The 21,769-nt window shown below is 44.2% G+C and overlaps 1 long non-coding RNA gene across 1 annotated transcript in view; it reads right to left on the bottom strand.

The window, feature by feature from the left end:
* Window positions 1-18,898: 18,898 nt before the first annotated feature.
* LOC122443661 overlaps window positions 18,899-21,769 on the bottom strand; it is a 41,212-nt gene continuing 38,341 nt past the window's right edge. The window contains exon 3 of the long non-coding RNA XR_006270082.1: window positions 18,899-18,989. This is a non-coding gene — a long non-coding RNA (uncharacterized LOC122443661). The remainder of the gene's footprint in view (window positions 18,990-21,769) is intronic.

Consider the following 21,769-nt stretch of genomic DNA (forward strand, 5'->3'; position numbering starts at 1 on the left):
AAATTATAATGCTGTTAGTAAAAGATAGGAATGATTTCTACTTTGAACAAAGAAATTTAATGAGCACCTGCTAAACGGTGAGAGAAATGTTAAGGACAGGAAATACAAAGAAAAGTGTGATCCAGTCCTAGATCCCCTAAGGGGCTTATGGAGACAGACAAGCATCGAGTTTGCTGTGCAGGTGGGAGAGAGATCAGAGAAGAGGACCTTGAAATGGGCAGGACAAGGACGGATGGGCAAGCAGGACAATCCACAGGCTGTTTTGAGACCCAGAGCAGGGAGGCTGGCAGAGGGGTGGGAGGGACGTTGGAGAAGAGTTGCTGAAGGGACGAAGACAGGTGCTGAATCTCACAGGTGGGTGGGACTTTGTCCCACAAAGAGGGTCAGCAGGCATAATTCAGGCAAAAGAGACCCCAAAGGTAAGGCACCAAAGAGAAAGACAGCCTGATTCAAAATGGGGGCACTAAACAGTCAGTGTTGCTGAACCCCGTCTCCGATGTCCAATGTGTGGAGAAGATGGGGCTGGGAGCAAGTCTGTAAAACCGGGAGTGAAGAGGAGGCCAGGCTCCATCTACGCAAGGATTTTACGCAGGGCCTTGGTTAGACTTGCACTTTAAATCATGATGACTGTGTGGAGGGTGGGTTTGCAGTGCCTGAGAAGAAATAAGAAACCTGCTCAGAAGACTGTTGCAACAATCCAGAGGAGGTAACAGAAAGGGCCTGGACCCATTGGAGAGCAAGGGTCAAGGGGTCAATCAGCACCCCGCAGAAGCTCAGCGTGAGGAGGAAGACAGACTTTCTACCTTGGGAGACCAGGTGGGTGAAAGGCTAACCAACTGAACAAAAAGATACAGGAGGCAGAACAAGTCTGGAGAGAGATGCTTATAACGATGGGATTGAAAAAGGTTTTGGCACCCATGATTGAGTGGTAAAGGCAGACATTTAAGCAAGTGCAGCGGATAGTGAAATTGTACACAAATATGACACAGGCATCTCCTGAGGGCAGCCAGGCCACCTGAATGGTGAGGAGGAGAGGAGCATCCATCAGAGGCTGAGGGAACAACTGGCTTTATTTCCGTGTTGTGAGAGTCCAGGAAAGGGCTAGGAGAAGGTGCTGACAGTCTGCTTCCACATAGCAGCCCCCCGGGCCATCACAGTCAGAGTTCACTAGTTGTGAGAGGAAGCCACGGGGAGTTAAGTGAGATAATGAGTTCTAATCAAGACTGAGAAGCACAGCCACAGTTTTAGGTAGGCATATGAGGGTGCCATTTCTTCCATGATTCAGGAGCTCGAAAGAGTCCTAAAAGGTTCTTTGGATTTAGGCAGGCATACTGCAGGGAATCAAGGACTTCTATTTTGAAAACATGCTAGGCTAAAGATTCTGAAATCCACCAGCTATAAAAAAATTTTACAGATACACACATACCAAACACATACACTTATATATAATATTATAAGGTACATTATCCATTACACTACACATATAGATAATAATCATGTATCATGCTAATTATAATATATAGAGGTTATATAATCATGTAGACATACATTGAAAGTGGGAGTCTTTCAGTCCTGTCCGACTCTTTGCGACCCCATGGACCATACAGTCCATGGAATTCTCCAGGCCAGAATACTGGAATGGGTAGCCTTTCCCTTCTCCAGAGGATCTTCCCAGCCCAGAGATCAAACCCAGGTCTCCCGCATTGCAGGCAGATTCTTTACCAGCTGAGCCACAGGGAAGCCCAAGAATACTGGAGTAGGTAGCCTATCCCTTCTCCAGCGGATCTTCCTGACCCAGGAATCAAACTGGGGTCTCCTTCATTGCAGGAGGATTCTTTACCAACTGAGCTATCAGGGAAGCTCCCATTTTAAAAAATAAAATTTAAATAATGGCAGACCTGCTAAGAAGCTAAGACTGAGATGAGAGAGTTGAGTGAGTTCAAACACAGCCATTGTGAATGATAGGAAACCAGGTTGCAGACCTATTTGCACAGTGCTAGGATTCATAGGGGGTATTCCTTCAGGAAAATGGTGAAGCAAAGAGAGCCTTTCCAGCAATAGCAAGCACAAAAGAAAACTTGGCTCTGGATTGAGGTTAAAAAAAAAAAATTGTCCTCTGAGATTTCAAAACACCCAAATAGGCCACACACCAGGTTCAGAGTGAGAAATCACACTAGAGCACTTAGAAGAGAATGTCACTTAAAGTGGATCCAGGTCTGCGATGCCCCCAGGTACTTGGCAAAGACAACTGGAAATCTATCCAGAGAAACAAACCTTCATCCCAGATCCTGCAGCATCCTTTCAGAGATAATGCCAACAACTATGAATTCACACAAACTCACAATCAAAAATTACAAAATCCACCAGGAGACAAGCACCCATGAACAAAAATAATAAACAATAGAACCAGACCTATAAGAGATTCAGAAAACGGCAATATCAGACTCTAAATGAAAGGTAAAGTATGCTTAATATTTTTAAACAAATGGAGCTAAGAATAAGGAGGAAGAGACTAAAACAAACCAAAAAATAAAATAAAATGACTTGGACAAATCTGAAAAATAACTGAGAGTAACTTGTAGTCGTGGAAGTAAAATAATTGTTATTTAAAACACAGTAAAACCACAAGGATACCATCAGCCAAATCCTGAATGTGGGAAATTCCACAGGACAAATGACCTGGTTCTTCAACAACTATTCTAGATGGCAAGAAGGAAAACAAAGGGAATGGAACTGTTATAGACTGAAGGAGGCATAAAAGACCTCAGCCAAATGCAACATGAGGATACTGACTCAAGTAAACCAAATCTAAAATATTTCAAGGACTTTCAGTTACTGAGACAATTACAGGCAGATAGTGATGGGCAAACTCAACCAAAGAGGGATTCATCCACCATGTGGTGGTTTAGTCACTAAGTCACGTCCGACTCTTACAACCCCATGGACTGTAGCCCGCCGGGCTCCTCTGTCCATTGGATTCCTCCAAGCAAGAATACTAGAGTGGGTTGCCATGCCCTCCTCCTCCAGGAGATCTTCCCAACCCAGGGATCAAACCTGTATCTCATATCTCCTGCATTGGCAGGCAGGTTCTTTACCACTAGCGCCACCTGGGAAGCCCATCGACATGTAGAGAAGTCCACAAATCACAAACACACAGTTCATATTTTTTTAAAAAAACTGAACACTTGTATAACTAGCACCTAGATCAAGAAACATAATACCAATCCTTCACTACCTCTCCAGAGATAAACCATTATCTTGACTTCTACAACTGCCTGTTTTTGAAATGCATATAAATGAAATCATTTGCTATGTATTCTTTTCTAACTGGCTTCTTTCCCTTAAAATGCTATCTTTGTGAAATGCCACTGCATGGAACATTGGTCTGTTCTTTCTCATTGCTGTGAAACCTATCTTTGAATGAATATACTACAACTCATTTTCCATTCTAATGTTAATGATCATTTGGGTAATTTCTGCCTTCAGGTGCCTCTATGAACTTTCTTATACAATTATTTTGGTGAAAATACGCATGCATTTCATTGGTGATATACACTTAGGGATAAAATCACAGGGTCACGCGATAGGCTTGCAAATGTTCAGTTTCAGTAGATACTGCCAATTGGTCTTCAAACCTTAGCCATTTCCAAAGAGAGAACAATTGATAATGGAAGTGCAGATTCAGAAGAAATTCTAAAATCCAGTGTGCACATTCCCTGGTTTCTAGCTAACTTGTACTCCCATTGACTCCAATGGGTACAAAGCTCTTAATAAAGAAGGCACATCCCCTTTTTCTGTACCCCCTTCACTAACCTAAATTGCTGAAAGCAGGCATGGAATGACCATGGGGTAGGGACTCTGACTTTCAACTTAAATCTCCCTAAATTTCCTGGCTCCAAGTTGGCCAAGAATGGCAGCAGTTTGGAACATGCTTCCCAAAGGCAAAAACCTGAGTTGGGCTATGGATCACCTACTAGCAAGACATTTAGCTTCTATGAACTAGTTTCCTTATCTGAAATTGGCAATTGTCATACAAAGGCCGGAGAAGGCAAAGGCACCCCACTCCAGTACTCTTGCCTGGAAAATCCCATGGATGGAGAAGCCTGGTAGGCTGCAGTCCATGGGCTCGCTAAGAGTCGGACATGACTGAGCTACTTCACTTTCACTTTTCACTTTCATGCATTGGAGAAGGAAATGGCAACCCACTCCGGTGTTCTTGCCTAGAGAATCCCAGGGACGAGGGAGCCTGGTGGGCTGCCGTCTATGGGGTCACACAGAGTAGGACACAACTGAAGTGACTTAGCTGCAGCAGCAGCAGCAGCATATAAAGGCATGTGTCCAAGACTTGTCACTAAGAAGATTTATATTAGTTACCTAGTTTATAACAAGTACCACAAACTGGATGGTTTAAAACAATCAAAATTTATTCTCTCACAGTTCTGAAGACCAGAAGTCAGAAATCAAGGTGTTGGGAAGAACTGGTTCCTTTTGGGATCTCTGAAGGAGAAACTGTCCCATGCCTCTCTCCTGGCTGCTGGCAACTCTTGGCATTGCACAGCTTGCAGCTAGTTAAACCCAGTCTCTGTCCACATTGTCAGGCCATCCGCACAGCCTTTTTCCCTGCATGTTTCTGTGTCCACCCTAACCCTCATCTTACACAAATCACATCTGAAAAGACCCTATTCCCAAATACGTTCATATTCTGAGGTTCTGGTGGACATGAATGTTAGGAGACACTATTCAACCCAAAGGGACATTCAACAAATAGTAACTATCAGTATCTACTATTTTATCATTTTACTGACTGATGGATGGATGGATGGACCACATATTCAACAGCTCAGCAAATGGTATTGAATGTCTACTATGTGCCAGGCACAGTGATATATGCTGGCGATACAGCCCCTGCTCTCATGGAGATTACGTGTTAAGGGACCAGGAGGGAGGACAACAAATCTATAAATAATCATATAACCTGTCAGACAGTGACAAGAAGAAGAAAAACAACAGTGTGTCTAAAAATTCTGACTTTGTCCCCTCCAATCCTGTTTGCAACCTTCTGCTCTGGGACTTTGTTGATGTTATCACATCAGCCCTTCACTGTGTTCTTTGCAAAGGAGGACATGAATTTTCCCAGCTATAAATGAGAAAACCTTTTCCAGATAGCACTTTCCGTTACAGTGGACAAATTAATCATGATTATTCCATAAACTGGAGACTTGTATAACTGAGGAAATTGTTCCAAATGAAAGAATAGTATGTGGGGTAGGAAGTAAATCAGATTCCACAAGTGATAATAAGACAGAGCAAAATGAGGGCAGTCAGGTATTGGGCTGCATGAATCATTTACTATAAATCCAGATGTTTACAAAATGAAAAACAGGCCAAGTCCATGACCTCGTGAACTGATGGAAGGACTGGTTAAAATATGATGGGAGAATAAATATCATGGAATTTGTTTTTTTAAGTCATGAAAAGACCATTTACCTATCTATCACCTAAAAACATGTAGAAGATAAAAAAAATATTGAAATTTTTATTTTGATCTGCCATCAAACCACTTAAATTTTTTAGTAACCAAAGTTTCAATTATTATAAATCAGTAGCACAGCATGAGTGGCTTGTTATATCATTGTGGAGAGAAAAACACTTTGTTAAGCTTGTTTCCAAGGAAATGAAACGCTTTTCAGACATGTCATTAACACTCATAAAATTCCCCGGAGCCAAGTAGAGGGCAGATGTTATTTTTCAGAATGGTCACAGACCATCAATAGAAGGAAATCTTAGTTAATTGTTTGAGTATTTATTTGCTTATTTATATTTCAAGAAATCAATTTAAGAAAGAAGACAGAGTGATCTGTATTATTAAAATACATATCAAACAGGATAAAAGGAACCTATAGTTTTTTAAAAGTGACATGTACATGGAGAATTAACCTATTGCAAACATGGAGAATTCACCTATTACAGACAGAAGCAAAGCACCAGTGGAGTGGCAACTGTCTGCTCTTGTACATTCATGAAGCAAAGTATTTTGAACCCCCAAGGCCCCTACTGAATTTGTACTACCCAGAATTCATTTACATGCTGACCCAGAATGTTGCTGATGCAACCAAGATTCCAGTTCTTTAACTGCCTCTTCTACACACCACACTCCCATTCATATTTCTAAATCCCACATCTCTCTGTATTCTCCCTGAATTGTCCTGCTTCATGATTGGATGTTTGCACCACTATTCTTAGCCTCTTCTCATCACCACCATTTTCTGGGAAACAACATCCCCACCTACCTTGCATCACCACCTAGCACTTCTGTTCTTACTCTTCACAGTGTATCCACCTGCCTCTAATGTGCTTACCCTGCTTCTAGGCTTGCAAGAGCTTCCCCGACCTACGCGAGAAGGGAAGGGATCATCTCGAATGCATACAAGGCAGCAACAGTCAGGTTTTCATGGCTTTTTTGCTATAGCAGATAGGTCTATAAAAGAGCCTGTGGGGCCCTGAAAGATAATTCTTAATTCTGCAGTGTGTTCATTCACAGAATCACTCATTAGGTAAATATTTACTGAGCCATGCTTGGTGAGAAATTACCTCGACACACTGGTAGCCTCCAAGTATATGAACACGTAAGCTCTCCCAGGGGTCATGGAACAGAAACGCTCTCAAACTAGGTTTGAATCACAGGGTTCATTAAATGAATTTAAAGCACATAGTGAGAAGCAAGGGTGAAAAGATATGGTGTAAATTATCACACTTAGGCTAGAGTACAAGCAGGTGGGAGAAACCATGCAACTGGAATTCTGGGTTTAACTTTCCCCAGAAATGCTAGGACCAGAGCTAGGGATGGGCAAGAGGACACAACAGATGCAGGTGCCTGGGATTAAGGGTACATACTGGCTCTATCACAGCTGTTCTGTCTGGCTATGGCTGTAGTTTGGCAATTAGCCTGTTGAGCCACCAGATTATATTATACTCTTGATAGAGGACATGTGGGTCAAAGGGTGTGTGTCTGTGGTTATCTAAATTAAGACTTCATAAATATTCAGTACTTTATGTGTATTTAGTGTATATGAATATCTAGTAGCTACTGGGTCCTTCCACCCTTTTCTATGTTTCACACATATGCTCTGATTAACTTTATTTGTCAAACAGGTTAAGCGTGAGCAGAACTCCATGCCTAACACATATTAATAAGTTTCATTCATTTCATTTGTTTTCTTCTACAGAAAAACTGAACATTCTCAAACAACATAGAAAAATGTACATTAGGAGCAGCTACTGCATCCCAAGGTCTGGTGGCAGGAAGAAGATGCACTAAGCAGAAAGTAAAGGCAAAGAGTGAGCTCGTGGGGATGTGGGCTGCAAAGGCACAAAGGCAGCCTGTAGGGGTTGCTGTGTGAAGTAAGTGGGGAAGCAGAGGGTTTGGGCCTTCCAGTCAGAAAAATGACTGAGCAAAATCACTGAAGAGTGACCCCTCCAGCTGCCGGCAGAAAACGAGAGCATCACATGCTAAGCACAGAACTAATACATGAAAGACGGGGCTGGAGAGATGGGCAGGCCAGGAGGTGTTTGCTCTTCATCAAGGTGGAGCGGGCTGGCCTCACAGAGGGGGTAGGCAGCGTCCAGACGAGGGGAACCCGGCCTGGGGTGCGTGGAGGAGGCTCCAGGCATCACAGCTCAGGTGGGGTGGGTAGTGAAAAATCTAACACCTCACAGGTCAGGTGAGTAGGAGGTCGGTGACGTTCAGGGAGGTGGAGGGGCCCTGCTCAGTGGAGGCCCACTTCACCTCCACCTCTCCGCCACGACCAAGCCCTGTGGGCTTTGTTAGAACTGTCTCAAAGTAAATGAAGCAGGTTTCACCTCTTTGCCTTCCAGCAGCTGACGGGTGATCTCACCCAGCGGTGGACAGCGTTCAACACTATGTCATCCCACATTACGATTCCTGTTTGGTTTCTTGGGGAACAGGGGGCAGACTCAGAGTTCAGTTTTGACTTCACAAAGGGGCCCCTTTGCTCCACTCATTATGAATAAATGAGCCCCCTTTCTTGGCCCCTTTTCAACCAGAGCTGATGAGGTTGTATTTATATTTGTGATAAAAGGGTAAACATACTCCAATTTCTTTAAATATCCACCGATAGATTCATAAGGAACTAGTCTAACTCCTAATTCCCGACCTATAACTGGAAGCAGAGGGAAAGTTGTAGAAAAGAAGGAAAATAAATATCTGTGAATTATAAGCTGTGTGCTTCCTAGTTCTTCAAGCCAGCTTAAAGTACAATGGGCTGCTCCTTTTTCCTCGCGTTCATTCACTCAGCAAAATTTCTGAGAGCCCTTAATGTGTAAGCAGCACATGTATTTCATACAGGGATTCACCATCAGGCCAGGGAATGTTTATATGACATGGTTTAAGTTAATTAAATCAGAGGCAGGGTTTCCACCCCCCCCCTAAATTAATAAAGCTTAAGCTTCTAGGCCCTTCCCTTGAATAGATACTTTCCAAGACCCTGGGAGGGAACTTAGCAAAGAGTTTACATAGTTGTGTGTTTTATGAAACGTGCAAATGTGTGATATTTTAACTGCCATTGGCTTAAGCCCCATTATATATTTCCATTTTGGTTTTCCTTCAGCCACAGTTCCCATCGAGTTGGGTGGCTTTGGATTGGCTACAGGTATTTTGGGGTTCTGGCTAAGAAGTTAATTTCAGGGTACATTTGTGTTTAGCAGGATGTATGTAAGTGGATCGTAGTCATTCACCATGCATAGTTAAGTCACTATTAACCATCCCTATATAGGACCTAATCTGAGGAATGCCCTTCCACCCACTGAGCTGATTTGCCCTGCATCAGGACAACAGTGTAGGCAAAGGTCATATCACCATCTGATGTGTCCTTCTGAACCCCATATCCAAGTATGTGGGTCACAGGAGAAACAGGTTTGATGTGGAAGGACCATAAATTAGCCTGGCTTGTCCATTCATCAGATGTGTAAAACTTAGTCCTTTGGTTGGGGATGCCAATGTTTTGGTTGAGGAGGAGATATAAAAAGGCCCACAGAATGAATCCCTAGCCAGGTATGCCAGGCTTACCCTGGGAGTGCTAGAAAGCCAGGGGCAATGTGGACCTAAGTGAAAGGAAGGAAGGGAGCCTGAATGCAGACAGACAGGAAAAGAATGGCTTTGTCACCTGGGAGAATTGTATGCTTTTGCTAAACTAGGTGACACTATGTAGCTCTATGACACTGTGTAGGTATGTAGGGTTCTCTTTGGTCCTAAGACAGATTCATGACACAAAATTATGCCCAGTAGTTAGGGCCACATGTATACAGAATAATACTCCAGACTGTCAGAACTTACCTTGGTCATCATTTGAATCTGTAGCTTTGACTTATTTATGCAAGTCTTTGGGCTTCCCTTGTGGCTCAGCTGGTAAAGAATCTGCCCACAATGCGAGAGATCTGGGTTCGATCCCTGGGTTGGGAAGAAACCCCTGGAGAAGGGAAAAGCTACCCACTCCAGTATTCTAGCCTAGAGAATTTCATGGACTGTGTAGTCCATGGGGTCGCAAAGAGTCAGACATGACTGAGTGACTTTCACTTTTATATAAGTCTTTGGGGTCTTACTTGCTTGGCTCTGAAACCAGAAAAAAGTCTCTGGCCTCAATTCCAGAGTAGTGTTGTCTGAATGCCACAGCTTACTTTCACGAGTGAGTCTCTGAAAGTGTGTCTACAGTATTACTGACAAGGACCCACCTCTGCCTGCCCTGAAGGCACCTATCTTCCTATTCAGGACACAGGAACATGTGGTCTTCAGCTCAGCCCCAGCTGGGAGCTCTCTCCACCAGAAAATAAACTGGGGGCACCAACTGGCAATACCAAGTTTCTAGGCTACTCTGGAAAATTTAGTCCTTCTGTGCTCTGAGTACCTTGAGTTTCCAGGGCATCACTGGCTGACAGTGCCCCTACTTACCATGGGAAAATATTACTCATGTAGTTATGATGTATACGCTTCAGAGGTCTAAGGTAAACAGATAATTTAGAAGTTTTCATAGTAATAAGTGCGAAGTAGAGTCTAGGAGACTCAAGACATAAAAAGCATAAAGTTATCACAGTATCTGTAGATTATTGTCCTAGATGGATCCCAATGCTTCATGAAGTCTCTGCCATGTCCCAACATCACAGTATCTGTAGATTATTGTCCTAGATGGATCATGATGCTTCATGAAGTTTCTACCACGTCTCAAGCTGATGGACAGCACTACTGCACACAGTGCTTTACATTAGATCAGCGTCATCTAGGGGAGGGATACTTTGGGCAGAAAGCCCGATTTGAGTAGTTTAAACTATAAGGAACTAATTATTTCACAAAACAAGAAATCAAAGATGGGGTGACTCTAGAACTGGTTAATTCAGCAGCTCAGTAATTTTTTTCCACTCTACCATCCTCCGTGTGCGATGTGACCTTCCAGCTCAGCTCCCCCTCATGGTGCCAAGATGCACTGCAGTTTCAGGTAATAACATGTCAAAGGCCTTGTCTGGCAGGCAGACAGGGCCTGCCTGCTTCCTCTTCACACATGTGGCTTTTTTAAAAGTCAGGTTTCTGAATCTGTGAGTTACATACAGTAAAATTCATCATCCTTAAGTGATGAGTGTGACAAATGTATAGAGTCAAGTAGCAATCAAGGTGTAGAACATTTTTGTCATGCCAAAAAGTTCCCTCCTGTCTGACTGTAGTCAGTAGCCTCCTTCCACCTCAGCACCTGGCAACCACTAATCTGAATATAGTCCCTATAATTTGTTTCTGCAAGGATGTCAGATCAATGGAAACAAACATTAAGGTAGCCATTTGTACTCAGCTTCTTTCACTAAACGCAGTGCATTTCTGTCTTGTTGCATATCTCAGTAGTTTGTTGTGTTTTATTGCTGAGTGCTGCTCCATTGTGTAGATATACCATAATTTGTTTATGCATTCAGCAGTTAATGGACATTTGAGCAGTTACTAGTTTTATCTACAATGAATAAAGCTGCTATAAACATTCACAGACAGGTCTTTGTGTGCATGTATGTTTTCATTTTCCTTGAGTACCTTCTTAGGAGTGGGATTGCTAAGTTGGAAAGTTAACACACATTGCTTTTTAAGAGCAAGGAGACTTTTCACAGAAGTTCCTCTGTGTTTATGGTGATAATTGGGTCCCATGTCCCTGCCTAAACCAACCTTGGGCAGAAGGAGTAGACAGAAATTAATCAAAATCCATTTTCACGGCTACAGCTTGTGGTTGTACTTAGCCATTCAGTCATGTCTGACTCTTTGTGACCCCATGGACTACAGCCCACCAGGCTCCTCTGTCCATAATCCAGATTCTCCAGGTAGAAATACTGGAGTAGGTTGCCATTTCCTCTTTCAGAGGATCGTCCCAATCCAGGGACCAAACCTGCATCTCCTGCAGCTCCTGCATTGCAGGCAGATTCTTTACCACTGAGCCACCAGGGAAGCCCCTCATAGCTACAGAGGAAGGACAATCTCCCCTGATCATACAGCTTCCTATGGAAACAAAATCCAGGCTCTTCCAGCTGGAAAGAAGAAAAATATAGGTTTAGGCCAGTGCCCAATAGAGACCCACCCAGCAACCACCCTAACCCTGGACTTCTTATATTGGATAATTAATTCCTCACCTTGAAAGCCACTTAAATCAGATTGTCTGCTGAAAGCACCCTAAATGACCCCGTGTGGCTGCCTGTAGCACTTTTACTCATGAGAGGGGACTGGGTCATGGCTTTTACCCCACAACAAGGGGGTCCTGACTACAGCTGATTGGACCACAGGCTGGCCAACGGTCCACGAGGGGCTCACTGAAGTGTTCCCCTCTAGTTCTGGCAGAACCAATCACATAGTTTCTGGGAGAGTCTGAGCTCAAGGCAGTGGGAGAGAGACAGTAAGTAGAAGAAGCATGGCTGCAGAATCAGGAGACAGATACCGAGGACTCAAGCAGAAGGGATGAGGGAAGGAGAGTAGAAGAAAGTCTTGTCACAACGAAACAGTGGTCAGAGGGATGACAGAAGCAGTGCAGAGGTCAACAGAGTCATCTGTAGGATTCTGTCATCAGATGAGGCAGTGCTGGCCATCATGTCCAGGAGAGGGTAAGGTGCCCATGGGGATATATTCCCAGGGGATCTCCAACAGTCCTCTGTTTTTGCTGAGACTGCTGAGATGACGGCCAGTCTTTTTTATTTCCCCGAGCATCCACACAGAACCTGCCACCCAAGATTACCTGAGGTGATCAGCCCAGAGCTCAGTCGCCTCACAGCCCTCTAACCACAGTGCACCTGTTTGTGTCCCTGAAGGATAAAGTGTATCATGAATACTTGGTCACAAATGGAGCAGCAACTTCACCCTCCTGAACACTGTCAGCTCCGTGAGAAGGGCAGAGACTAGCGCATGTGACAGAAAAAAACAGGGTTCTCTGAGGGCTGGTTCTGAGTCTGGCACCATATGAAGTCCTTCACATGGGTTAAGTCGTTAAATCCTAAAAACACTGTGATGTAGGCAGTATTTTCTTTTCCATTTTACAGATGAAGAAGCAGGCCTGGAGCTAAGGTCAGCTGATCAGCTTTCACAGCCAAGATGGCAAAGCCTTCTCCAGGGGTGAGCTGCTCCCACTCTCTTTCAGCTTAGGATCAGGGACCCTGGAGGGGACAGAGCATGGGGAAGCGGCAGGGCAGGCAGAAGAGCCCCTCAGTCCCACTGGAAGCTGAGGAGGATACCCAGCTGATAAGGAGCCCAAGCTACACACCCACACACATGTTTCCAACCTCCAGCCCAAGAAGAATGTCTCCCACTTCAGAGTTGTGACCCAAGGATTGAATGAGACCTTGGGCCAAGAGGAAGCAGCGATTTAGACTCAAGAACTTGTTCTCTGTGGCCTCCCAGTGCAAAGTGCAGACTGTGGCCCAGCAGCACAGGCATCAGCTGACACTTACTTGAGGTGCAAGGCTGCAGCCCCACCTGGAATACAGCAAACCCACATGTGTATTTTACAAGGTCCACTGGTGATGCATAGGTGCTTACAATTCCAAGATGCTCTGCTCTAAGGAGACAGGGAGTCTTTGGTGTAAGGGACAGGGGTAGGGAAGAGAAGTGGGGCCAGGTCTTCTTTTTTTTAACCCTAGTCCAAACAAGACTGGCCAGTGTATTTTTCAGCCCTTTTATTTAATTATGTCAGGATGTAGCCACCTCTGCACTGTGGGGTTGGTATTCTGAATGCCCATTTAACAAGAAAAACAGGAATTATTTTTTTCCTTACAAATTGCTTTCCTGAATCTCCTATATGTGTTTCATCTATTCTCCCTGAGTATGTGTGTTTTTGTGTGTGGAGAAAGCAAAGCTTAAATGTCAGAAGGAAGGGATCAGATTCCCTGTCCTCTTGCCAACCGAGAGCACATTTACTAGTCTCTTCCCTCCATTAAATGTTAAATGATGTTTATGAAGCACCCACATGGGCCTGGAGCTTTTCTCAGTGCTTAAGGTTGCCAGGTGGCCAACATAATGGCATTACCCTTTATTTGAACTTTCTACTCCGGTGTTCTTGCAGGCTCTGCAGGAACACAAGCAGACTCAAATTTAAAGTGAGAACCAAGAACAGGGATAGACACGACACATGAGAAGTAGTTCCTGATTCTTAATCAGGTAAACCAGTGGGCCGTGCCTGGTCAGTTTCACCTTATCAGCGCTGTCCAAGAGCTGTCCTCAACTTCTCTGGCCGTCCCCCACCCTGCCTGAGCCCTGCCTGCTCCCTGCTATCTGGAGGAAAATTAGACAACCCCACAAATGTTGAAAAGGGTATCAAAATAGACCAGCTTTTCCTATGACTATCTCACAGATGACATGACCAGGTTCACCATGTACTGGGCTTCCTGACTTAACAGAACGTGCATTTTAAACCAGACCCAGCCTGAAAATCCAAATGATATGGTCACTACAACTGCCAAACAGGTCAATATAGAAATGGGTATTTTATCCTAACACACGTGGGGAAAAGATCTGCCTCTTCGAAGATGAACTGCATCCTTTCTTTTGTGTCCAAACCTGCAATCTTTCAATATAACATATTGTTCAGCATAACAAATGCTATGTAAACTCAGGGTGGGTAATTATCTTCCTATCATCACCAGGAACTGAGATATATAACATATAAAAGTGGACTGTGACATCCTCCTACTCTGAAAGCACTGTTAGTAAACTAAGCATTCACTCCAGGAACACAGACAGAGGTTCCTTCACGGCAACCCCTCTGCAGAGCAGGCAGGAAGGAGGAGGAGGGAGGGGGAGCTTGTGCACCACCAAACCCATGCCCTCCTCTGTCTTGGCGTCTTCTGCTCCATTTAGGAGAATGCTTTCTGGCCAGTAATGATGAACCCGACGCCAATTGAATGAGATTTGCAGGTGTGAGTGGGAGGCTGCCGGGGCAAACCCGGATGAATGAGAATGTGGAGAGAGGAGGGTTTCTGGGACAGAAGCAGAAGCAAAGGTTGTGCTTGAATGAGCAAAAAAAAAGGACAGACGCCTCTTCCTGAGGGAGGGTAGATGGGTCATCCCAAGAGGCAACTGAGAGCTCTGAGCTGCTGTCAGGGAAGGATGCAACAAAGTCAGCGACCTCTGCAGCAGACAAAAAGAGTTAGAATTGTCTGAAGGCTTGCAAAGTTGGCCAAGCCCATGGGCACCACCTCCCTAGCAGCTCAGGCAACACAGTAGTCTTAACAGGTTAAGCCCCATGACAGCAAATGAATGGATAAATCAAGGGTGCAAATGCCTGTGTGTGTGTGTAGTGCATGTGGCACACACGAACAGTGCCTGCATGCCTGCATGCTAAGTCGCTTCAGTTGTGTCCAACTCTGTTACCCTCTAGACTGTAGCTTGCCAGGCTCTCTCTGTCCATGGGGATTCTCCAGGCAAGAATACTGGAGTGGGTTGCCATGCCCTCCTCCTGGGCATCTTCCCGACCAAGGGATTGAACCCTGGTCTCCTGCATTGCAGACAGATTCGTTGGCATCTGAGCCTCCAGGGGAGCCCCGACATGGTAGGCACGAAGTTAATAGTTACTGAATGAATGAGTAGGTGGACGAGTCAGTTCAAGCTTCGGAGCCAACCATTTGGTCCAAGAACTATGTCAATTCATTCATTACTTCATGCAGCACATATATTTTGAGAGTCCACTTTGTATCTTTTTTTTAAATTGAAGAATAATTGCTTTACAATATCTACTTTATGTCTTGAACTATGCAGCAGCTCAAGACAGAAAAGATCTGCCCTCCAAATTTCTAGTGGGGAGACAGACAAATAAATACACAAGCAAATAGATAATAAGATAATTTATAAGCAACAGCGAGTGCTATAAAGAAACTAAAATGTATTGTTAGACTAGAGCAGAGGTCAGCAAACGTTTTCTGCTAAGGGTCAGAGAGAAAATACTTTGGGTTTTGTGGGGCAAATAATCTCTATTGCAATGACTCAACTCTGCCATTGTAGCCTGGAGGCACCTTAGACAATATGTAAATGATTAACATGGCTTGTATTCAAATAAATCTTCATTTACGGACACTGAAATTTTAATTTCACATAAATTTTATGTTGCAAAATATTCTTTTTTTTTTAACCGTTTAAAATGTAAAAACCATTCTTGACTCTCAGGCCACAGAAAAATAGGTTGATGGCCAGATATGGCCCCTAGGCTGTAGTTTGTACACCCCTGAAACAGCATGACAGGGCAAGGGGTCAAGGGGGCTCTTCCAGGAAGGTGACATTTAAGCCTAGATTAGCATGAGGAGAAAGAACTAGACATGCAAAGTGGAGGGAAAAACATTCCAGGCACAAGAAGGCAGGGTGCAAAAGTGTGTGCATATATATGTGTGTGTGTGTGTATATACACACACACATATAAAAACACATCCACAGTACTATCCACTACAGACAGGTGTCGAAGAGTGGTGAGGGAAAGCAGCTCTAGAAACATCTGTGTCCCCTATCTGACCATGGTTTGGAGCCATGAGGTTGAAGGCAATCCTGGTGACTGTGCTCATCAGCCAGGTGTGCATGCAGCTCCACACTTTGATGAACCAGCAGGTCTCTGAACGAAACAGATTTTGACTTTACTCACCCTTATTTCTCTTCTGCAGATTTCCTCATTGTTCAAGATTGCCATTAGATTTTTAAGCAACAGCGTCTTTCTGGAAAATTTGTGGGCAAAGCAGTTCACAAAATGAGGTTGTGCTTGTTTGTTTTGTTCAGGGTTTACAACTTTTTGAGTGTTATGGCTTCATTCCTGGATTCTAACCAACATTGATAAGCCTGGTGCATTTCATGGGAGTGTTTGAACATAGTCTCATTAAATACAAATTATCAAAAGTCTTCTGGAATTGTGTATGCAAAGGGGGAGCTTCCCTGGTGGCTTATTGGTAAAGAATCCACCAGCAGTGCAAGAGACACAGGAGAGGCAGATTTGCTCCCTGTGTCAGGAGGATCCCCTGGAGAAAGGAATGGCAACCACTACAGTATTCTTGCCTGGAAAATCCCGTGGATAGAAGAGTGGAGAGCTACAGTCCATGGAGTCGCAAAGAGCTGTACACAACTGAAGAGACACACTCATGTATGCATAGGGAAAATGGACAATTCCATCCATCAACCACACACCATGAGAGCTATGGCTACCATCAATAACTAGGTGAAACAGGTACTTGGAAGCCCCTGCTATACCTTCTCCAACCCCCACCACGTAGGGATGGAGCAAAACGGGATGATAGAAACAGCCAGCCCCAGGTGAAAGGAGCTTGTTTTTGAAGCATATTGTTCTGATTCGTTGGTTTCTGGCCCCTACAGCCTTTGGACTTGAGTCGATTCCTATTCTTGTGGAAGCTACCCAGGTTCATATTTTCCCCTTTCATATGTGGATTTTTACTTTGTTGATTAACATTTCTTGCACAGAATTAAGGCACAGAATAGCATCTCAATCCTTTGTATCCCCAATTGGGGGGCAAAGCAACTCAGCAGTTTTCAAGTCCTGGCAGCATCAAAAGAGCATCTGTAATCAATTACCACCTTCCCCCCACCCCATTTCTCACCATCCATTGCTTAAAAATGGCTAACTTATTTTTTTCCCTCATATCCTTGTAAAAACACATGCACACACCAACACACACATGTGCTCCCAGGCTGAAATCACAAGTGCCAAAGCTCAGCCTGGAGAGAAGGTTTATGACTGGCTTATACATCCCTGAAAATGGGGGTTTATAATGGAAACACTGACAGATCATTAACTATAATAGCATAAACCGAGGCACAGAATTTTCACATTGTCTCCATTTTGTTTGTATCAGCAGGATTTCCCAGCCCAGAATCTGGTGGGAGCTTACGAGCTGTGCCCAAATGTGTGAGGCAAATTTGAGGGCAAGAGGACAGCCTGGAGAATATAGCTCAGGTATAGAATATTCTGTGATGTCTGGATTCAGAAATGATCACGGGAATCTCAGCATGGAGAAAGCACCACCTAGGCTGGAAGCCTAATCTCTATCAGCCACTCATCTCCAATGACCTGCTGCTCCTTGCCCTGAGCATGACTTTTACTGGTGTGTGCTTAGTCGCTCAGTCATCTCCAACTCTTTGCAACCCCATGGACTGTAGCCTGCCAGGCTCCTCTGTCCACGGGGATTCTCCAGGCAAGAATACTGGAGTGGGTTGCCATTTCCTCCTCCAGTTTACTGATATACAGAAGCAAATTAGAGCAACTGGTGAGTTATCTGATACATGGAAACTATCCCCAGGTCTTCATTCTGGATCTTAGGCTCTCCGAGGAGGAGAGGCATCCATCAACTGATCACCAGTGTTTAGAACATTGTCTGACACATAGTAAACATTCAATATGTATTTGGTGCTGCACGCAGAGCTGGACAGATCTATGAGCTAATGAAGGAATTGTTGTTCAGTCGCAAAAATGTCCAATTTTTGCGACCCCAAGGACTGCAGCACACCAGGGTTCCTATTCTTCACTATCTCCCAGAGTTTGCTCAAACTCATGTCTATTGAGTCAGTGATGCCATCCAACCACCTCATCCTCTGTCTCCCCCTTCTCTTCCTGCCTTCAATCTTTCCCAGCATCAGGGTCTTTTTCAATAAGGTGGCTCTTTGCATCACGGAGCCAAAGTATTGGAGCTTCAGCATCAGTCCTTCCAGTGAATAGTCAAGATTGATTTCCTTTAGGATTGACTAGTTGGATCTCTTTGCTGTCCAATGGACTCTCAAGAAAACTGATCTCTTTTGGCTTCATTCAGGTTTCTCATCTGTGAAATGAGGAGGTTCAATACCATCAGTGGTCCTCAACTCTGCTTGCACACTCAAATGATGCTGAATCACATTACAAACAGGCTAACACCTGGACCCTTCCCCCGACCAAATCAATCAGAATCTCTAGGCATTTGGCTTGAGCAGCAATAGTTTGAAAAACTCCCCAGGTGGTTCTAATGTAGACTAGACAGTTCTAAAATTCCTTTCTGTGTTTCTAATTCTATGGAGTTTAATCCAGGTCATGAAATTCAAGGCCTAGAATTTGCCTCTCCTCAGTTCAGAGAGGGCTTCCCAGGTATTTAGAATCCATCTGCCAATGCAAGAGATGCCAGTTGGATCCCTGGGTTGGGAAGATCTCCTGGAGAAGGAAATGGCAACCCACTCCAATATTCTTGCCTGGGAAATCCCATGGACAGAGGAACCTGGCAGCCTACAGTCCATAGGATCGCAAAGAGTTAGACATGACTGAGCAACTGAGCACATATGCACACAGTTCAGAGAGATAAAAGGAACAAGAGTGAAATGACATGGAGAAATTATATTTAGGAAACAATAACCATTTATTGAACTCCTCCTCAGTGCCATGCTGTGCATTACATATATTACCTCCCATCCCTCTGACAGGTGGCATTATCCCATCATCCCTGTTTTGCAGATGAGGAACCTGCAGATGAGAAACAAAGTGAATTATCCAAGAGATAAGGAGTCATCCAGGAGAGGCCGCCCTCCCCAGCTGCCGCGGGGCATTGTCAGTCAATCCTTTTCAGAATTAAAGGGTGTTTGGCATCAGGCAATGATTTTATGTCCAGGCTGAGTGTTGGAAGAAAAAGAAGTGAGAACTTCAAGACACACCACACAAAGCTGTGAGGCCTGGGGAGGAGGACTTCCCTCCCACCCCTGCTCCCCTCCAACGTGAAAAAGGACAAGCTTGCTGCTCCCCCAGGCCTGGGCCAGCTGTCAGAGATGAGCCCTGATAAAGGCCCTGGGCCTCCTCCTTGAATTCCTTTGTTCCAGAACCCATCCCATTAGAAAAAGGTCACACATCTTTGGCCCCTTTTAATTTCAGGGGTGGAGAGGTAAAAGCCCAGTCGGGGAAACATGTGCAATTATGAGCAATTACTTAAACGGCTTTCAGACAAGCCTTGGCCCTCCACCAGCAGGCAGAGGGGCCAGCGTCTGCGTTTTGTAGGCGAGAAGGAGAGAGGGTGGGAAGGTGGGGACGGGGGAGGGGAGACAGCAAAGCCTTTTGTCACTGGGCTACAAAAAAAAAAAAACCATTGGTATTTCCTGCCACCAGACGAGCTGACACTAACCAGCCCTGTGCAGGGGAACTATTCACTTAAAAGTCATCGTTTCCTTCACTTATCTGCCTCTAAAGAAACAAATCTATTAGCAGCAAGAAATCACTCCAGCGGCTTTAACTAAGTGCTTCCCCCGTTGAAAATGCCAGAGCCGTAGCCTTCAGCTCTGCCGGCCATGCCCTGGCCTCCGATCCTCCCCAGCAGCAGCTCTGAGCTGGCCCGTGTCAGGGCGTCTCTGGCCACTACAGATAACAAGGGCCATTACATTCCAAATCCTTCCCCAACCTCCTCCCCTCCCTTCCGCCAAAATCCCAAACCCAATTTCTCCCTGGTAGATCAAAGGCTGCCCGAGCTACAGGAGAGCCCACTCGATCAATAAACTCCTGACACGGGAATAAACAGAACGATACAATATTTTCCTTCAGGATTTATTTGGTCCCTGGAATAGCCGTGGTTTGCTATGCCTTTCCTTTTGAGACCAATGGAGATTTGGTGTAGAGCTGAAAATAGTTTGCTCTCTGAATTAAAAATCAAAACCCCCGATAGCCCCCCAAACACTTTTCTAGTCTTTGTTGGCCTTAAACACACAAACTGTAAGGGGAAGCCTAGTGCTACAGTTGGACTTTTTAGATCTTCCGAAAGCAACTTGCCTTCCACGCTGACTCAAGTGTGCTAGAGTTACTGGAGAGCTACCTAAGCAAGGCAGCCTCATTTTAATAATTAACTTGGCAATTTAGGAACTATAATAAAAATTAATATGCTTCTCCCATTGTTCATCCTGAAGAATTCTAAAGTACTCCACAGACAATGATCTGAAACTATGGATTAAAAAGTACAACGATTCAAAAAAAGTTAAATGCAAGGATGTTGTGCATTTGGGATACACGAATTGTTTTTAAACCCTTAAGGATATTCACTTTAGAAATCAATTCCATTGACTCCTCTATCACTCTCCTATGACTGTTTCTTTGATACTGAAATCCTTAATCCATGAAATTGGAGAAGAGAGAATACGTAGAGCTGAGTTGCCGAAATAGTCCATGGAACTCATTTAGAATCTAGCATCTAGGTTGACCCATTAATTATGATGTTACATTTACTCACACATGCCTTCATGTGTATCACATATATATTACAATTTTAGAAATAAAGTCTTGTATCTTCCTCCTTCATAAGATACATAAACGTATATCTAGATCAATTTGAGCTTGTCATTAGTTTGGAAAATGTTCCACAAAGATTACTGAGGCATGTTGCTGCTGTTGTTTAGTTGCTAAATCATGTGTGACTCTTTGCACTCCCATGGACTGCAGCCCACCAGGCTCCTCTGTCCATGGGATTGCCCAGGCAATGATACTGGAGCGGGTTGCCACTTCCTTCTCCAGGGTATCTTCTTGATCCAGGGATCCGACCCCTGTCTCCTGTATTGTTGGCAGATTTTTTACCACTGAGTTACCTGGGAAGCCCCAGAGGGGCTTTAGTATTAATACTATTATTATTAATATTAATTTAATGTTAATCCATCCCAATTTAGACTCCAGATAAGAGAAAGCAAAGTAGATCAGCAGCATAGGCCAGAAGATGAGAAAAACAAGGGGGAAAACTGTGTCTTGTGACATAATGACAGTTACAGCTTAAGCCTAGAATACAGACAACAGTTTGTGTCAACTTTACATTTATAGCCTGCGGGAAGAATGGAGACTCCTTGCCAAGCTGTCTGTAGATTTTCTTCTACAGCATGACTTCAGATTGACAATTACCATTTATTGAGAGCTCACATTTACCCGGCAAAGAGTGAAGCACTTGACAAGCTTTACATTATTTCCTTTAGTCCTCACATGAGTCCGATGAAATAGGTAACACTTAACTGATGAGGTATGTGGTCCTAAAGAGGTCACCTGTCTTCGCCAAGCTTACATGGAAGTGACTGGAAATGCTGGGATTTGAATGGAGGCATCTGACTTCAGAGCTGGCATGTAAACTGCCAGCCTGAGACAAAAGAGTCTGCAAGTTCCCTCCCAGCCCAGCACTTTTAACTTTCACCAAGAGGCGGTAGCCTTTCTCTTCCATAACATCTTCCCCAGTCTTCTCCATCCAGACTTTTATATGACCTAAGCAATGGATATGTTTACATTGACTATCT

Source organism: Cervus canadensis, chromosome 6 (assembly GCF_019320065.1).
Source record: "Cervus canadensis isolate Bull #8, Minnesota chromosome 6, ASM1932006v1, whole genome shotgun sequence".
NCBI lineage: Eukaryota > Metazoa > Chordata > Mammalia > Artiodactyla > Cervidae > Cervus > Cervus canadensis.